At 41.2% G+C, this 20,522-nt stretch overlaps 1 protein-coding gene across 1 annotated transcript in view; it reads left to right on the forward strand.

Annotated features, from left to right (window-relative positions):
* Positions 1 to 388: 388 nt before the first annotated feature.
* Positions 389 to 20,522, forward strand: part of LOC121871775 (globin-like) — a 92,034-nt gene continuing 71,900 nt past the window's right edge. The window contains exon 1 of the mRNA XM_042374242.1: positions 389 to 799. The gene's annotated coding sequence lies outside the window, so the exon portion shown is untranslated. The remainder of the gene's footprint in view (positions 800 to 20,522) is intronic.

Below are 20,522 nucleotides of genomic sequence, written 5' to 3' on the forward strand. Positions count from 1 at the left end.
ATTGAAAAATCTGAGCATAACGAGGAAACCGAGGGGCGAGAGGAAGAGAGAGGCAACGTCGATAGTCTCTCGGAAGTGGACGGACGGCTGGAAAGCTGATCCAGACAGTAAGGGTGGTCGCCTACGTCAAAGACACACACACAGATGATAAAGATTGAAGTGTGACATTATGGGGATCCAGTAAGCTGCTAGAATGTTTATATTCGTTATTTGTGTGTTTCGTTAGGGTTTTTATACTTGTTCCATTCCACGGAGCTGAGAATGAAATTTATTAACGTGATACTGGGCACAGACAGTAGAGGAGCAGGGGCAGTGGGCCGCGATGAGCCAGAGCGAATGACACCCTCAGAGCTCAGGCCCTCAGCACTAGTCAGCAGACAGACAGTGTGCGCCAAGCCCCGAGGAGAGGAGGTGGCGGTCGTTGGCGCGTCCTGCCCCCAGCTACACACACACACACACAACGCGTGCTCTTGCTCATATACCACACTCCCTTCATACCGCTCTTCCTCACCCCCTTGCAGTTTGGTCGTTGTTCCCCTCAGTGGCTTATATAATTACCTCAAAATAAACATAGAGGATTAAAGGAAAAATCCTACTGGTAATGGTTAATGGAGCCAAGATACAGGAAGCCCGCCAAGTGAACGTTTGGGTGGTCAGCGCTACAGGTCTCCCGGGAATGTTCTGAAATGAGGAGAGGTTAACGCACCGTGCCGCTGTATCAAGGACTTGTGGGACGATTTAGAGCGAGGCGTCGTAAACTCGGGGTATCATTGAAGTAATTCGAGTGGACTCTGTCAAGGTAAGCTTCCTCTTGAACGGCCTTCGATTAGATCATTAGAACGTTGTTTGCTTTTGTTAATCATCGACATGTATTTCGTAAATAAAGGATTATTACCTTATTATTCATATTTCTGTGTAGGATACATTGTCCTGGAGGTATCTGGCATAACAAGTACTGGCATGGAAAAATTAGTATTTGTATGCTGTTGTATATGTTTCTGTATCCGTCTTTATTTATATGTTATATATACGGGTACGTGTGAATGTATGCTGTTTTCAGCAATAGCTTTAAGACACAGTAATTAATATGTGTAGCAGTTATCGATTTGGGGTTACAGTTGTCGAGGAGTTAAGCGCTTGCCCCCTCCCCCGTCATGAGGGTCCCTGGTTCGATCCCGGGGCATTCTCAGTCCACTCAGTTGTAAAATGGTCCGTAACTACACATGAAGAAGTGAGAAAAGACGAGTATAGTGCCTGCCTTGTTGCCTCCTTGGTCCTGGCGTAGTACTGTTCCCAATGAACAGTCATGCCTATGAAACTCAGTTTCATTAACTTCGCTAAATTATAGAATGACTGCTTGGACTACGTAATGATTTGTGTTCTTCGAGAATATCACTTAAACGTTTATTAAAATTTTAGAACGTATATCAGGTGGGGAAGCAAGGATACACTATTGTGAATTTACTGAGGCAATAAACAAACCTTGTCCTCGCTCTCGGACCTTCCGAAATGAAAACAAACCATGATATAATTGTGATATATTCTGTACTGTACTGTACTGTACCCCTATGGAGCAAAAACCATTGGGTCATTCCTGCTAGAATCAGATGTACTCTAGGGATGGGTTCTGTTATGAAGTCCAAGGATTCATTCTATGTAAAGACTCCCTGTGATCCACCAGTTATGTAAAGACTCCTAGTGATCCACCAGTTATGTAAAGACTCCTAGTGATCCACCAGTTATGTAAAGACTCCCTGTGATCCACCAGTTATGTAAAGACTCCCTGTGATCCACTAGTTATGTAAAGACTTTCAGTGATCCACCAGTTATGTAAAGACTCCTAGTGATCCACCAGTTATGTAAAGACTCCCAGTGGTCCACCAGTTATGTAAAGACTTTCAGTGATCCACCAGTTATGTAAAGACTCCTAGTGATCCACCAGTTATGTAAAGACTCCCAGTGATCCACCAGTTATGTAAAGACTCCCAGTGGTCCACCAGTTATGTAAAGACTCCCTGTGTTCCACCAGTTGTGTAAAGACTTTCTGTGATCCACCAGTTATGTAAAGACTCCCTGTGATCCACCAGTTATGTAAAGACTCCCAGTGATCCACCAGTTATGTAAAGTCTCCCCGTGATCCACCAGTTATGTAAAGACTCCTAGTGATCCACCAGTTATGTAAAGACTCCCAGTGATCCACCAGTTATGTAAAGACCAGTGATCCAATTGTGTTATGTAAAAGACTTTCAGTGATCCAATGGTTATGTAAAGACTCCTAGTGATCCACCAGTTATGTAAAGACTCCCCTGTGGATCCACCAGTTATGTAAAGACTCCTGTGATCCACTAGTTATGTAAAGACTTCAGTGATCCGCACCAGTTATAGGGGAAGACTCCTTAGTGATCCACCAGTTATAAAGACTCCCAGTGATCCACCACAGTTAAGGGGAAGACTCCCCAGGTCCACTATTATGTGTAAAGACCTAGTGATCCATGACCAGTTATGTGTAAAGACTCCTAGTGATCCACCAGTTAGAAAGACTCCTTAGTGATCCACCAGTTATATAAAAGACTCCCTAGTGATCCACTAGTTATGTAAAGACCTCAGTGATCCACCAGTTATGTAAAGACCCTAGTGATCCACCAGTTATGTAAAGACTTCCAAAGATCCAATTGTTATAGCATCTCCAGTGATCCACCAGTTATGTAAAGACTCCTAGTGATCCACCAGTTATGTAAAGACTCCCAGTGATCCACCAGTTATGTAAAGACTCCTAGTGATCCACCAGTTATGTAAAGACTCCCTGTGATCCACCAGTTATGTAAAGACTCCCAGTGATCCACCAGTTATGTAAAGACTCCTAGTGATCCACCAGTTATGTAAAGACTCCCAGTGATCCACCAGTTATGTAAAGACTCCTAGTGATCCACCAGTTATGTAAAGACTCCTAGTGATCCACCAGTTATGTAAAGACTCCCAGTGATCCACCAGTTATGTAAAGACTCCTAATGATCCACCAGTTATGTAAAGACTCCCAGTGATCCACCAGTTATGTAAAGACTCCCCGTGATCCACCAGTTATGTCAGTTGCCCACAGTGATCCACAATAACCTAACCTAACCACACCCACCCATCCACCCATCCAATACCCTATCCTACACTGTCCTCACCCATCCACATAACCACCCAAAAAATAACCTAACCTATCCCAATCCTATCCTCGTCCTCTATCCTAAAACCTAACCTAACCCTATCCACCACTACCAACTTGGCTCATCCTATCAGTACACGTCCACCGCCAGAGATTTATATTAGTCTGGGATGGTGAATGATACACGTTCACTCTCAGTCATTTGCATATAAAACGGTATGCTGTTTTTAGTTAGGAGAGAGCGAGGCACACACACACACACACACACACACACACACACACACACACACACACTTCCCTCATCCTCCTCTTGTTTGCCTCCGGTACTTAATTCTCTCAAGAGGAAACTGCAGGGTGGCGGTGGGTATCAGAAATGTGTGTGTTGCGTTGTGTTTTTTTGTGATCACGAGAAGTTTCCAAATGTTCGTATATTTGTTTAAATAATGAAGGCAAATTTGATGTGAGAATCGTGTGGTAGTTGTAGTGGTTGTAGTTCAGTTGCCAATTCATTAGTATAATTATCTTAGTTATTTTGAGTACGAGAGCCAGGGTGAGGCTGATGTTTCTTTGGTTTCGTGTTTTGTGAAGTATTGTTTTATTTTTATGATCATGTACAATTGTGTCGGTTTTTTTTTTGTAAATTGTGTGTTGTTAATGGATAATTGTGTGTGTGTGTGTGTGTGTGTGTGTGCAGGAGAGGTGGAGGCGCGTGACCTAGCCCCACCTCTGAACCTTGTTATTTCAGGTACCTCCCACCCCTTTACCATCACCACCACCTCCCTCACTTGTAAAATATAAAGAATATATTTGAGTTTACCAAAATGGCGGTGATGAGAATAAAATATGAAATGTACTTGTAACACTAGACATCGTGTTTCAATATACCTTATATGCTTCGTTACTTATACCAGTCTCGTTATATACAACCAGCTATAGTGAGTCTTGTATGATTGATTATTTAACTCGAGTGAAAATTGGATATAGTGGGTGTTCCGTCATCGTCTATACTAATTGGCGAATTATCCTAAAACAACGCCTGGTTTATGAAGGTATTATGAAGGCTTAACTAGATTATTTAAACCAGTAATCGACTTTACCAAATGATTACAGGGACTGGAGGTTATTGATGTGGTGAGTGACGTCATGTGAGTTGTAGGGGATAGTTCGTATATCCGACCTTTGTGGGTAATCAGTGTTCAGTTCGTATAATATTTATGGCGTTTCCAGCACAACACGCTAACAAACTGGCCACACAACCCGTACAGTATTAATATTGTGTGAGGTATAAAGTTAGCGCCGCTCAACATATCAGAGATCGTACTATTTTTCTCCTCTAGTTACTTTAGGCTTGTTTTCATTGCATCTCAGACGACGCGTTTTTTTTTTTTGCATAAACTGCTCAATTCCTTTGCACTCTACATCACGTGTGGTGTGGTTTACTGTCAGTGGTCTTCATTACAACCATGCCAAGCGTTTACTAACTGTGACGTTTGCCAGCCAGTACAGACTAGTAAGGGAAGTGTTTTGTCCAGCTGTCACGATTTCAGCAATTTGATGCATTTTACGACTCCTGTGTACAGTAGTCGGGTAACATCCGGCGTCATTTTGGATACAGTGACATTAATTTCAGTTGGGCACTGTTGGTCTAACACTACTGCGGGTAAGTATGTTACAGCCGCACTTGTGGTAATCACTCCTGCTTTGATAAGCTGTGTCGCGGTGGCTCCTCCCTCAATAAATAGGGCTGTCAACATATTGGCATTGCCGGAGCAAATCGTGAACAAACCGACAGACTAACGCTCTAGAGTCAGACCATATGGAGTGTGTTAAAGGCATGAGCGTTGTTGAAACAAGTGTCCATTTATTATTATATGACATTATAGACTATGAACTTAAGGTATCAGGGGTTGTCTCTGCTAAACTTAACGATATATGTACATGTTTTTATCCATACCTCAGCGTTAACTTTATGCTTGAGAGCTCAACAGACCTTAGTGTACTGCACTGTGTGAACTACTTTAGTATTTTGATGGAATTCATAAATAAAAAAATAATACAGAATTGTTTTACTTGACAAAATTGTAGACCATAAATATAAGTACTGTGATGTTTACCTTAAACTTTCTCTGTGTTTGTAAAGGAAACTGAAATGAATACAAATATAAAGTTTACCTTGTGTTTTATTTAGATTAATTTACAATTAAGTATACAGACAACCAACTGAAAGTGCAAATGATCTCATTTGTGATGCCGATTTTCAAGAAGGGAGATAGATCGCTTCACAAGCGGGCGTTCATGTCTGACAAATTATAAACATTCTTTCAACTGTTTTTGAATCAGTGGATACCGGACACGATTATGATGTGGTTTGCCTCGACTTCAGTAAAGTCTTCGACAGAGTTCCCCACGAAAGACTAATACGAAAAGTGGAGGCTCGTGGAATTGGAGGAGATATTCTAAAATGTATTAGGGCGTGGTTACAGGACAGGAAACAGCGAGTAAGCATTAAAGGCACTAAATTCGATTGGAGTATCGTCACTAGTGGAGTACCCCAAGGCTCAGTACTTGGACCATTACTGATTTATTATATACATAAACGACATAGATATCGGCGTAGACAGCATCATAAGTAAATTTGCTGACGACACTAAAATAGGGTGTGTAATTAAATCTGACGAGGACTCCGCAAAACTACAGGAAGATCCCCTTTATAATATTTATACTGTATATACTTGTGACACTTGCCAGATGCTTCTGGTGTTATTGTACAGGGGTACCTAGTGACATCACTAGGATTCCGCTTCCTCTATCAAGGAATAAACAATTGAAATTGAATTACAGGAAGATCGAATCAAATTTTTCGAATGGTCTGAAAAATGGCAGATGAAATTTAATGTGGACAAATGTAAAGTTTTTAGTCTAGGAGATGTAAACAGAGAAACCAGATATCAGAAAACAATCAGATAAACAACGTTGTTATAGAGAAATCTGACTGAGAAAGGTTTAGGAGTAATGATAAGTAGGAATCTTAAACCAAGTTAACAATGTGTATTTGCTCGAAACAAGGCTAACAAAGTACTTGGATTCATACAAAGGAGTGTTAGTTACAAGACTAGCGAGGTTATCCCGAAACTGTATCTTGTGCTTGTGAGACCACACTTGGATTACGCAGTTCAGTTCAGGTCACCGTATTACAGAATGGATATAGAATCCCTAGAAAAAAATCAGAGGAGAATGACAAGACTAATCCCGGGCATTAGGAACCTTGAGTACAGAGGCAGGTTAAAGCATCTTAATTTGCACTCCCTCGAGAGACGTAGAGTGAGGGGCGATATGATTGAGGTGTATAAGTGGAAGTCAAGGCTAAACAAAGTGATAGTACAAAGGTACTCAAACTGTCCAACCAGGAGCGAACCCGCAGCAATGGTTTTAAATTAGACAAATTTAGATTTAGGCTCGAGGTAGATAAACATTAGTTTGGAAATAGAGTAGTGGATGAGTGGAACAATTTACCAAATATCATCATTAACTCCAATACGCTGGATAGTTTCAAACATAGATTGGACGGATATGTGAGCAATATGGGTTGGGTGTAAACGGGGCTGCCCAGTATGGGTCAAATGGCCCGCTGCAGTTTCCTCCGTTCTTATGTTCTTTTAATTTGTATTTGGGGAAATTTAGTGTCTCATTACATGACTTCAAAACTTTCTGTAATTATCACCATTGTCACTAAAAATCTACATGTGCGTCACTTTTCACTTTGATAATTCTTCCACAACTTGTAGCAGATATCGACACCTTTAGTTATCTACTTACTGTAGGGTGTAACAGTGTACCAGCCTCGGGTACTGTTGTTGTTGTCTTATAACATTACTGAGCTTCTGTAACTAAGGTGTTTAAGCGCCACCAATAAATCAAACTAAAGGTACCGTCAACACAGTGCTGGAGAGACATGTTTATTACAGAGTCACTTGGTAAACACACACACACACACAGTGAATTTCCGAACAGAATACACAGTAGGATTTTCCTTGACACACCTAAAAACAAAAACAAAAAAATTAAACTGTGTTAGCATTTTTCCCCTGCTGCTATTTTAACTACGACAAAACTTGTGAATGGTGTTAGTGGTGCAAATTTGACTGAATTTCGAATATGGTTGTCTAGTCCTCTTTTCCCGCCACTTTCTACGCGTTTGTTTTGTCTTCCTGTCTATTCCATACAGGAGTTGAGTAGAGTTCCAAGATGATAGGTAATATTTGTGTGTTTCCTGATGGCCTCTGAGAGTAACACGTCGGGACCCTGTTGCTTCATCGTACGAACAGTGTGTGTGTGTGTGTGTGTTCCATATCTGGGTTATTTGTAATGTATTAAGGAGTTGTATTGTGGATATAGAGCAGGCATTTTCACTTTGATTAGTGCAATGAATAAACGAAAAGTAAATGTGCTTTAACTGTAATTTTATATCCATCATTTTATTAATTACTGTTGTTTCATTTAAACTCATGTACTGTAATAATTACTAGTACTGTACATAGCGCTCAAAGGCATAGGCATATTACGCACGTGCCTATAGTTAATATTTAAGGGGCACGTGGTCTCCCGGTAAAATAAGCATTAAAAACCATTAAAATGAGTTTAAATTTAACTCGGATAGAGAGAGAAAGGAAACTGATAACATCCGTGTCAAGTCTGCTCTGGATGCCACAACGTGAGACCTTGGACGAACACAGGACGAATCTGAAACACCAGAGAAGTGGCGCACTACACCACTATGACGCGGTAACAGGAGATGACAACCGCCACTACAGAGAGTATCAACCCCTGACTGACTCAACAGATTGTGTACACGAGACCACCTTGGTTACAGGTGCTCCTGGGAGTACATTGGCAACTCTGAGCCTGGCTGCACTATATGTACACTTTGTGGGCGAAACAATTCACGGGTCCCCAGCCATCACCGTCACCTCATCTCTCCCTGACCAAATATCCGTCCTCCTGAGACAGGCTTGGCACTTGACTTATTAGGGACCCACCACGCTGTCATAAACAGATGAACCTGTATAGGGAGTCTTCCTTCTTTATACTCATTCTCCCTCAACTAGGTGTAACCTGCCAACTCAACCAATGGCCCCTTAGGCATGGTCAAAATACCATGCCTCAGGCATTCACACCCGTAAGCTGTATTAGTCAAAGAAGGTAAGTATGAACTCTCCATGCTTCTGCACTTCACTTTGTTCAGCATGTAAGCACCATCTTTACCCAGTCTGTGTGTGTTTAAGTTTGTCATCAAGATCTAGTCTGAGCGGACAGATTCACCGTTACAAGCTGCTTAAACTTCAGTATCCTCTCAAGCTTCAAGAAAGAAACTCAGGTGTAGTAACGACACTGTGTAGATAAGGCAAAGGGGCATTCAATAAGAGCTTCTCGTCCAACTGGTCGCAGGCACTGAAGACCCTTCATCAGCTCTGCCTGCAGTCCTCGCTCATCCCAAGCCACTGTGCTACCCTGATCCTTTCCTCATCTCCTAAGACGAGTTTCGTCACCAGCTCCATGTGGAGGTGGAGCTAAAGGTTAGAGGTTGGAACACAATTTCAGAAGCCTCAGCACAGTCTGGGTGCCAAGAATCACTCTGCTTAAGAAAACCTCGTGGAAACCAGCAAGCCTGGGTATGGGTACAGTCACTAGAGTCCCTCCAAGGATAGTGTCTAGTGCTTCCTGTTCTCCAGTCAGAAAAATACCCTCAGGTATCGTTCATTCAGTGACTGGAAGAATCATTCCACCTTGCTGTGTCCCTGGTTATAGATTCCCCCAAAAGTTTTTATACTAGTTAAATTTGATATTATCCCCCGTTGTGCTTCATTCAATGTGAAGCAATTATATAGGAGAAGCAGTATATGAGTTTGAGGGAAGCTTGAATGTGTTATCGTATATACTGTTATCTCAATTACAAACTAGTTATTATGATATTTAATGGAATGTAATTATCAAATAAAAACCAGTTAGGGAGAGATATGAAGCATAATTGAGCAGTTATATATTTTGTCCTTTGGTTATGGCTTGTTAGGGTGTGGCCACTTATGTTGTGTGTGTGTGTGTACGTGTAAATACCCTCGTGTGTTTAGTTATTAAAACGAAATGAAACTGTTACGGTCTCTGGAAGTCACAAGTGTTAAATAAGAAAGATGAGAAAAAATTAATACACCCTTGTCAGCAAATTGTCATAAAACCAGTGAATTATCCTGTAATATATTTTAACTCTTTAAGCACGATGAATTAATTGCGGAGAATGACTTAGCCACCGTGGGAACACAATGGCCTGTACTCTTGAATACGTTGGTATTGCCTTGTGGGGGTTAGTAATCGTACTCAAGGGGTCCAGACATCGTACTCAAGTGGTTAAGGTATCGGACTCAAGGAGGTAATTAATCATAGTTAAGCTAGTGGACGTCATCTTATCCAAGGAGTTATCATACTCAAGGGGTTAAGTCATCGTACTCAAGGGGTAAAATCATCGTACTCATGGGGTTAGGTTTTTGTACTCAAAGTGTAAAGTCATCGTATTCAAAGGGTTAAGTTATTGTACTCAAGGGATCGCCATCGTATTCAGGGGATTAAACTACCGTAATCAAGGGGTTAAGTCATTATACTCAAGGGGTTAAGCCATTGTACTGAAGGTGTTAAGTAGTCATACTTAAGGGAAGGCCAAATTAGGAGGATAGGATAAAGGAACTAAAGGGAGGGGAATGATAGGAACATGATAAAGAATGGAAGGAGAGGAGCGGAAAAGGAGGGTAACTAGTCCAAATTAAGAGTAAATTTGTGACTCTCTCTCTCTCTCTCTCTCTCTCTCTCTCTCTCTCTCTCTCTCTCTCTCTCTCTCTCTCTCTCTCTCAGTTCTTACGTGGAGAGAAAATGACAACATACCTTCTCCCCCACACTTAGTGCCTCCGCCGCTAAGGGACTTGTTGATTGTAAGGTGTATGGTAAGTGCGTGATGAGGGCGTGGTAGGAGCGTGATGAGGGCGTGGTAAGTGCGTGATGTATGGTAGGTGCGTGATGAGTGTATGGTAAGTGCGTGATGAGTGTAGGTGCGTGATGAGTGTATGGTAGGTGCGTGATGAGTGTATGGTAGGTGCGTGATGAGTGTATGGTAGGTGCGTGATGAGTGTATGGTAGGTGCGTGATGAGGGCGTGGTAAGTGCGTGATGAGTGTATGGTAGGTACTGCCGTGTTCACTACAAGTTGTCCCAAGACGAGGAGAGTTAACAGGTCTGGCTGGACAGAATGGAGATCTAGTTGGACAGAATGGAGATCTAGTTGGACAGAATGGCGATCTAGTTGGACAGATCTAGTTGGACAGATGGAGATCTAGTTGGACAGACAATGGAGATCTAGTTGGACAGAATGGATCTAGTTGGACAGAATGGAAGATCTAGTTGGACAGAATGGAGATCTAGTTGGACAGACTGAAGATCTAGTTGGACAGTACTATATTTAGCTGCTTCCAGTTCCCCCTCATCCCCTTGAAAGGTATCAACGATCAGCTGTTGTTCCTGACGCCTTTTTACATCAATCTATGCCTTATGTCATCCGGTCTGCCAGACACAAGCAGCCCGTTTTCTCTAGGGTGTCACATTTCTTATCCATTGCTCCCCATCTCACCGCACAGTGTCAGAACGTCAGCGTTATGGAGGGAGTACTTTATCTGTTCTCAGTTTACTAACCTGCGTCATAGTTCTAACATTCCTATTTTTATTTTAGTTTTATTAAACCGCGACATTACTATTTTTACGCCATTTCATTATTATCATTCATAGTTCATGGTTGGTTGGGGAATCTTTGAGAATGATTCATCAGCTAAACGCATGAGGGAAGAAGCCATTCCTTCGTTATGCGCGGCTTCCATGTCGCTCGGGTAGGTGATCCCTGACAAAATGGAAGGCGTCAGAGGCCATTGCCTTTAGTAAAGTATCGTACTCTGCCACCAACTTCAGACACGCTTTCCCCATGAATATAACAACTTTAAAAAGAAAAAAATATGAAATTTTTGCAGAATTGTATATTTAGATGTAGATGACTCGTATTTTTCTTTAATACACACGGAACTTTTGGGCATTTTATGGGTGGCAGCTGTGGGGGATTAAACGGAGCTCTACTCTCCACTCCCTTGTATGTTAGTGATGTAGCTGGTGTAGGGGCGAGGGTTAAAATACTGTTTTTCTCCCAGCCCTCAAAGGTAACCTTACTCTTTCAGTGTGTGTGTGTGTGTGTTGACAGTTATATTGTACTGTACACCGCCCCCTTTCCCATGTGCCACGGGTTTTGAGTTTGTCGGCCAAATTTTGCACTTTTCTTATTTTTCTTACTTATTACACCGCCCTCCTCCCTTTTTTTTTTAGTTTAACAAATTTATTGGCAACGTTTGTAGTACAGTTTGCCTATTCTGAGTAATTCAGTCAGGTCTTGACACTGAGGGTGGTATCACTTCTCACTGCCACGCAGGACAGAGGTTCACACACAAAGAAATACATCATATTCATTAACAGCTATAAATGTATAGAGGTCAGATTCATGTGGGTAATGTCATTCTTCACTGCCATGCAGGACAGAGGTTCCTACCTCACTCAGTCTCAAGTTGTCTCGGCAAGTGAGGAACTATGTACATTATTAAACTTAGGACAGTATTTATTTATTTATTTATTTTTATTTTTCCTCTTTGTATCTGACCTCCACCCATCACTCCGCCACATTTTCTCACTTCTTCCCTATACCTTATTTATTTTATGTATCTCTAGTTCCATATCTTATGCTTGGCGTGTGTACATGCTCACTGCTACCTCTGCTGCTTAAAATTGTTCTTTGGATACTGTGTATATGCGTGTGCGTGTGTGTGTGTGCAGGTAGGTTCATTAGACCTTTTATCATGCTTTTTTATAATACTTATGGTCCTGATATCTTCGCTATGTCCACTATCACTCCCCGTCCCTCCCCACCGTAATGATGCTCACTCCCGCCAGTCTGTGAACGCTGCCTGCCGGGTACTGGCTGCTCCATCACCCCACACTGTACATGTAAACACGCTGCCAAGACGTCTTTCTACAGAGTCGGCTAAACTATCGTGTTGACGCCCGACACTTCCCAGTCCATCACAAACTTGTTCTAATGGGTTATTCCTGTTGCCTCTGAATCCTCCCTCGTCACCAGACTTGACGCCACACATCACCTGCTTGTCGTGTCATGTTCCCTCGTATTCTATGCCACTTTTCTATTGTATAAACTACAACGTACACTCTCATCAGGGGCATTTCAATATTATGTATGTTAGGATGAAAGACAAAATTCGCGAAATATTGCGTCGTAGCTTTTCCCAGCGGCGTTTTGGACGGTCTCGAAATTTCTCTAACCTAACCTAACATAATTGAACCTAACCTAAACTAATCTAATCGAACGTAACGTAATTAAACCCAACTCAACCTAACCTTAAAGAACCTTAATCGACCCTAACCTAACCTAATACAACCTATAGAGAAATCTCGCTTTCTTGTTATTTTGAAAACATCCATCTACTAATACACAAGTGTTGATGACTCACACATACGCCGTACCCACCACCTCTAGGAGGACCTCTGACTCCCTCTCCGGCATGGCTCCTTCACTCTACTTCATTGCACGAGTCTCTCTCACTTTCTTCCCATCCAGCCGTCTTCATACTGTCCTTTATCCTATTGTTAATCTTAGTACTTCTTCATTTGTTTTCCTGTCAGTGTAGTTTATTCTTAACATTCATCCATAACACCACATGTCAAAGGCCTCCACAACCTCTGTCTGGTGTCTGCTGAAAGTGTCCACGCTTCTGACCCATACATCAGTCCTTTCAGCTGTCCCCTTTTTCTCAAATTAAAGTTAATGTCCTTTTTCATTAGGTCGTAGATTATTAAATACTGTTTTTGTTTAACTTATTCTTGTTGTGATTTCTTCCGTACATCCACCATCACAGCTAATGTTACTTCCCAAATACACAAAATTTTCCACTTGTAAGTTCCCAGTTGCCAAGCATAATTTTATTTTAGGATTTATTTTCAATTTGGAATCAACCATTACTTTAGTCTTTGCAGCATTAACTCTTAAACCTTATTATTGAACTTTTTCCACTAATCTGTTAACAAGTTTTTATAATGCCTCTTCACTATCTGTGATAAGAGCAGTATCATCTGCAGAGTGTTTATTTGATATTACTTTACCATTATCATTTAGTCCTTCATTATCACTTATAACTTCTCCCATTAAAAATTCTAAACTTTATTCTACTTTAAATTAGGTTTAATAAAACTCTGCAGGTATGACTTATTAAGCTAATTGTTCTTTACAGAGGGCACTATAAGGCTCTTGTCTTTTTAGGTAATTATACAAATACTGATTTTATTAAAATCGCAGGGAAGGTCTCCTTTGAAGTATATAGAATTACACATTTGAGTCAAACACTTTTTCCCATTCTTATTCATTTGTTGTATAAATTCTGCTGGAAGCTGATCAACACCACAAGCTTTATCGTGTTGCTCACAGCTGCCTCAACTTGTGTTTCCAGAATTGGTAGTGTATCCGCCAATCAGACGGTTAGAGGGTTTAGTGAAACTTGTGACGTTGGACTCAAACATTATAATTTGGTCAAACCTGTTGGATACAATTCATTTTAGTATTTCACATAAATCGTACATAGGCAATCACATAAATGTCTAATCCAATATATATTTACATAACAATCATAGCTATGTAATCAGCCTAATCTTAACACTTATAATGAGTACTTAAGTTTCCATATTTTATGTCGTCACAATGATAAACGAAGCAATGGACCCAGTCTACCTGTGTACACAATAAATACAAGTTAAACTTACGTGTTCAAAGTCTTCAGGAGAAACAGGTTAGGTGTTGGTGGTGTGATGGGGATAGCTAAAGTGAGGCTGGGCATCATATGATCGAGTTGGCCACTTCAAACTCGCTGTGTCAGGCGTATTATACGCAAACAAGCTCACCTCCCAACACCTCAACCTACTCTAGGTCTCTCATCTGCCTCCATCTCAGCACTATATACTGTATACGGGCAGACACGCCCAATAAACATGACATGAGTTACAGCCTAACATAACATTTGTATGTCATCATAATTATGTACCGCTTGCGGTAACAGGTAGTTTGATCTTTATTTCCTTTTCGTTTCTTACCTCTCCTCTATCCTTATCATTGTATAGTTCTTCTACATACTCTACCCGTCTCTCTTTTACTTCTGTTGCCTCAAACAGGATCTTTTTGTCTTTGCTGAAGTTAAACAACAAGAGTCTCAAGCGTGGCTGAGGTTGAGCTTAGAATTTATCGGGAAAAACCTAACGGAAAACCCCAAATATGTAAACTGCAGTGCTTGGGGTGGGTGTGGGCTATTCTCGACCTAAGGAGATTCTTCTATAGGCTACAAAAGGACTGTAATAGCCAGTTTAGGGGAGCAAGAGTGGTGACGTATTCCTGGCCTAAGTGTTGCCCGTCCACCCAGCCAAACGGTAACATTATAAAAGCATTGAGTGTATCAGTTATTGTTATATATATATATATATCTTATCAACTGCAATTGTTTATTACACTCATCAGTAATATTAGTAATTTGGCCGAAATATTACAAAAACAAAATGCGAAAATCCTTCGTTTTTGGCGATGGAATTCCGTGTAAACGGTTTGTATACCCGTGTGTTATGATGTGAAATTTATTTAGTACTTATGCAAATTTAAAGGTAGGGTAAAAGTTCTCACTGTAACAGCAAAAATATATCCCAAATAAAAAGATCTTACTCTTCTACTGCATGACCCGTTTACATAAATTTTTCAGAAATCTAATATTGATATAATGCAACTTAATAAAGACCTCACTTTAAGCCTAACCTATTATATGAAGCAATACTAGTTGAACATCACAACACTTACAGCTTATCAACACAATTCTTCTATTTTGTTTTCGTAATATTTCGTTCTATTCGCGTTTTCGTATATCCTGTCAACGTGATTTGTGACGTATACACCCACAAAATATTATTTATACTATTTACCGTTCTGGTTCTAGAGTAATTCATAAGTTACTTCATATAATGCGGTATAGTAAGTCAGAGCTAGAATATGACACTCCAGTATGGCACCCCGGGGTTCCCTCAAGAACAGTATGGCACCCTGGACTTCCTTATCTCCTGTGTAACATAAACTCCTTAACAAATAACTACAACACGTGATCCCCGTCATCATTCTTGGCCACATGACACAGTGGCCAAGTCTTGATGATGCTCGGTAGTCCTAGTTCTGTTCTTGGGTGTATTTGTTTATGATGTATCCCTGCTGTTGTTATTATTATGGTGTGTGTGTGTGTGGGTGTGTGTGTGGGGGTGTGTGGGGCAGTACTGTAATAAAGGTTCTAGTTTAAGCTTCGTTATTCTCTGAAAAAAAAGTCTCAATAATTTATTTTCTTTGCAAAATTTAAACATTTTCTTGGACCCAAATCAGCAAAAACGGATTAAGTAATGTTTCCGAACTTGCAGAGATTAAAGCTATTCAATCATTTCTGGATTTCATCTTTTTTTTTTCATTTTTACATTTACCATAATTATATGAACAAAAAACTCACTGAATCCTTCTGAAATTTCCAGAGTTGAATGTCACTGGTAGGGAAGTGTGGTGGGGTGGGAGAGTAGTGTGGGGTGGGAGGGTAGTGTGGGGTGGGAGAGTAGTGTGGGGTGGGAGGAGGGTGGGAGGTGGGTGTGGGAGGGTGGGAGAGTGGGTGTGGGGTGGGAGAGTAGTGTGGGAGGGTGGGTGTGGGGTGGGAGAGTGGTGTGGGAGGTAGTGAAATTTGAGGACAGTATGGAGGGAGGGAGGGCAGTATGAATGGTGAGAGGAAGGTATGAAGGAAGGGCAGTGTGAAGGGGAGAAATAAAAGACAAACTAGACAGTGAGAAATGTAATAAAAGTCAACAATGTCGCTGGAGAAACGAGTTGTGAATTCAAATAGAGAGAGAGAGAGAGTGTGTGAGGATGTTACAGGTGGAGGGTGAGTGGCAGGCAGACCAGGGGGGCGGGGGAGGGTGCGAAGGAGTGTTGGGAGAAGCACATGAAATTAGTATGTCAAGTGTGGAAGAGCGTACGGGGGGGGGAGGGGGGGGTGCAAGAGGGTGGTGGTGGTGGTGGTGCCATTAAGGACCACAATTGGCTTTGATCAGTGATTTGATTAGATGAAACGATAAGCTGCGGGTTGGTGATGCTCCGGGCCGGGCTGGCGGGGAACGCTAGTTATGTGGGTGGGCAGTAGTGATACTACAACACTACCAGGGAGGACCTCCTGTAGGTACCCCGTCCTCATTACTATGTGTAGGGAGAGGAAAGGATGTGTCTGGGTCAGGTAGAAGGACGGGGGAGTTATAGAGTGGTGTGAGGGAGCGCGAGGGGAGAGAGAGGAAGAGTCCACCTGCCTCACACGGTGCACACCCCGCCACCTCCCGACTGTGCCAGCAACAATAACACAACATGAAACATGATGTGTACCAACCTTTCTTGTTGACGTGTGTAACGCCCCAGCACTATCAGACACTTGTCACACTTGGGATGTGGTTTACAGGGGTGCAGGACAACTTGATCCCAGCACCCGTTGTTTCTTTATGGTTGGTACGTACCATGGTCACTATGGCATCAGCTCACCATCCAGGTAAGAACTGTACTGATATTATAGTGTGTTAGGAGTTAGGTTTAATTAGAGAGAATTTTATTGTGTTTGAAGTTTTGCATTTGTTTTTATTTCTACACAGTGCTAGGCCAACTGTTTTAGAGTACAGGGCTCAATGTTGACGAGTCACTTGGTGTGTCGCCACTATGGAGGAAACCTTTACACGCTGCCCCAAAACAATAGCAAGTAGTGTCGGGTTAGAAGCTACAGTACTTTCTCTGTACCCGTTAGAAGCTACAGTACTGTCTCTGTACCCGTTAGAAGCTACAGTACTGTCTCTGTACCCGTTAGAAGCTACAGTACTGTCTCTGTACCCGTTAGAAGCTACAGTACTGTCTCTGTACCCGTTAGAAGCTACAGTACTGTCTCTGTACCCGTTAGAAGCTACAGTACTGTCTCTGTACCCGTTAGAAGCTACAGTACTGTCTCAGTACTGTCTCTGTACCCGTTAGAAGCTACAGTACTGTCTCTGTACCCGTTAGAAGCTGTACTGTCTCTGTACTTCAGTACTGTCTCTGTAGTTAGAAGCTACAGTACTGTCTCTGTACCCGTTAAACTACTCTGTCTCTGTACCCGTTAGAAGCTACAGTACTGTCTCTGTACCCGTTAGAAGCTACAGTACTGTCTCTGTACCCGTTAGAAGCTACAGTACTGTCTCTGTACCCGTTAGAAGCTACAGTACTGTCTCTGTACCCGTTAGAAGCTACAGTACTGTCTCTGTACCCGTTAGAAGCTACAGTACTGTCTCTGTACCCGTTAGAAGCTACAGTACTGTCTCTGTACCCGTGAACAGTGTCATGACCGAGACGATCCCTGAACAGTTCGAGTGTGCTTAATACTTACACACTGATGATCTTAACCTATGGATATCTCTCCGATTTAATGTTTTCATTATCATTAAAATTTTGTAAAAGAAAAAAAGAAAAGTTGAAGGGAAATATGCGTACAACGGCCAAATTATAAAGGTGAAATGAAAAACATTTTGTAAATTTTTAATTTTTCTCTTATTGCATATTGTCGGGAATTTTATTGTTTTAAATTTTAAATCTTTTGAAAATTTATTTACTTTTTTTATATCTTTCGTTTATTTTTTTTTTCGATAAATATACTGTATGTCAAACGGAAGAGTCAAACAACTACAAAGTCTGGCACTGTACTGTTCATGAGTGCATCTACACTGTTGATAATAATAATAATAATAATAATAATGTTGATTACCCCTAATGCTTGAGGATGAGGAGCACATTTCTTGAAATTACGTCGAAGCTGTGGCCAACACAACCATCACACCCCGAGCTTACGAACTGTATAACCCAGAGCCAACATAACCAGACCCGGAATGCGATATGCTAATTTATTAACATCCAAATTCCCAATTACTACTGGAAAGACGAAAACAAATGTGAGGATATTAAGATAACGTGCCTATAGGAACTGAGAGCAGCTGGTAGACGCGGTGAGGTGTGTGATCCACTGAGCTTAACCACCCACACCTCCCTGACAGCATTCAGGGAGAAGAATGGAAAGACTTTCATTTAAGCACAAAGTAACTAAAGCCGTGTAGGCATCATTTATTATAGTGAGGGCTGGTGGTGGTGATGGTCTAAATAAATGTTCTTAGCTGTAAATATTGAAACTCTAACTACTGTAATGCCGTCTTTCTTCCATACCTAGCTGCTTAGTTAAGTTATATACAGTGTGTGTGTGTGTGTGTGTGTGTGTGTGTGTGTGTGTGTGTGTGTGTGTGTGTGTGTGTGTGTGTGTGTGTGTGTGTGTGTGAGAACTGGTGGTATCACGCCAACGCTACTTTCTATAGCTGATAAACCGATGAAGGTGTGACAGTCGACTCTCCGCTGCTATGTGGAGTAAGTGATGGTATATTATCTTATCACCTTATCTAGTGACTAATCTGAGAAACTTGTGATAGTAGAATCCACCTTTTCTTTAGTTTTACCCCAGTGGATCAGGTACACATAACTGTGCTCGAGTCAACTTGAGGGCCATCAACCACTACTATTGAACTACTTCTCGCACTAGCTGACAGATTTGTACTGTCTTATGGCGTTACTTCCTTCCTCCTGCCCAGAATTATTATCCTGTTTAAACTATTACCCACCATCATGCTGTGAAGTGAGCTCAGATATTACTGTAAGAACGCCAGATATTACCATGATGTGTTATGACAAAAGAATGAGTATAGTATATATAATGCATGTGTTTTATGTGTATTATTAATTAATTTATAAAAGAAGAGTTATAAGACTACCTAGAGAGCTGTTCATTATCTGTCCAGTTTTTTCTCATCCAGTAACCCAAACCGATGTAGTGTGTAGAACGGTGTGTGGCTGTGTTGATGGTGAGTGTAGTGACTTGATGGTGAGTGTAGTGACTGTGTTGATGGTGAGTGTAGTGACTGTGTTGACGGTGAGTGTAGTGGCTGTGTTGATGGTGAGTGTAGTGACTGTTGATGGTGAGTGTAGTGACTGTTGATGGTGAGTGTAGTGACTGTGTTGATGGTGGTAGAGGAGGTGGAGGTGGGTAGGTCAGGTTAGGTTAGGTTAGATTAGATTACCTTAGGTTAGGTTAGGTTAGATTACCTTAGGTTAGGTTAGATTATATTCGATTAGGTTAGGTTAGATTATATTCGATTAGGTTAGGTTAGATTATATTCGATTAGGTTAGGTTAAACTAAAGATACACACAGTTTTAAGAGGCAATACATCATAAGTGTGAGCGATGTGGTTTGACTCGGCAGACACCATCAACAATGCAGAACACGGCGGTAAGAAATATCAGCAGATGGGATTGAACTTAACAATAAATTCAGGTTTGATGAAGGGTGACGGTGTATTAAACCTCACAGTATCATATAAACGGTATAAGAAGCATAATAAAACTCAATCTATGCTCAGATAAAGCATGATAAGATATGTCAGCACCAGCGGAGATTCTAAGCTGGGAGAAAGCTGGGAAAAGCAAGTAGGCTACTGTCAGAGAACACGCATTATATTTTTTTTATCATATTTAGTTAGAATGTATTGAATGAAGAAGATATTTTGGCGTAGTAAAAATAAAAGTAGAGTATTGTTCCTTCAAGGCGCGGTTTGGCGGCCCACCCACAGCCCGGCCCTGTAGTTAAGTGTGAATTCATGTCCGTGTTGACAGTGTGGTTTATTTTATCAGTAAGTTGAGCCACACTGACGGGGAGTTTTATGAGGAAACGCCTCAAGACAGTGATGAATGGCCAGTTGTGTGTGTCTGTCCCCTCTATTGTGGAAACTGTAGATGAGACAACGATGAAGTATTGCCACCAGCTTAAACTTCTCAAAGCTTCGTTATTTTTTCCCATTTGTGGCTGTAAAAAAAATGCAATTTATAGTTATTTTGGCCGTCATAACTGTGTTGTATTTTGTGTTAGCTAATTAAGTTTCTTCTCACTTAACAAAATTATGTGAAGAGATTAACGTAAGAGAACTTAAATATTTAGGTCTTAAGGATTCGTAACTCGACTTCCCTGATTGGTGATACAAGAACGAATTTGATTTGTTTCTTAAGTAAGTTGATGATCAGTGTGGCGTCTAATTTTCATCAGAACTTTGGTAGGTGGAAGTGTTCTCTCAT

The sequence above is a fragment of the Homarus americanus genome, unplaced genomic scaffold (assembly GCF_018991925.1).
Source record: "Homarus americanus isolate GMGI-L3 unplaced genomic scaffold, GMGI_Hamer_2.0 scaffold39675, whole genome shotgun sequence".
Taxonomy (NCBI): domain Eukaryota; kingdom Metazoa; phylum Arthropoda; class Malacostraca; order Decapoda; family Nephropidae; genus Homarus; species Homarus americanus.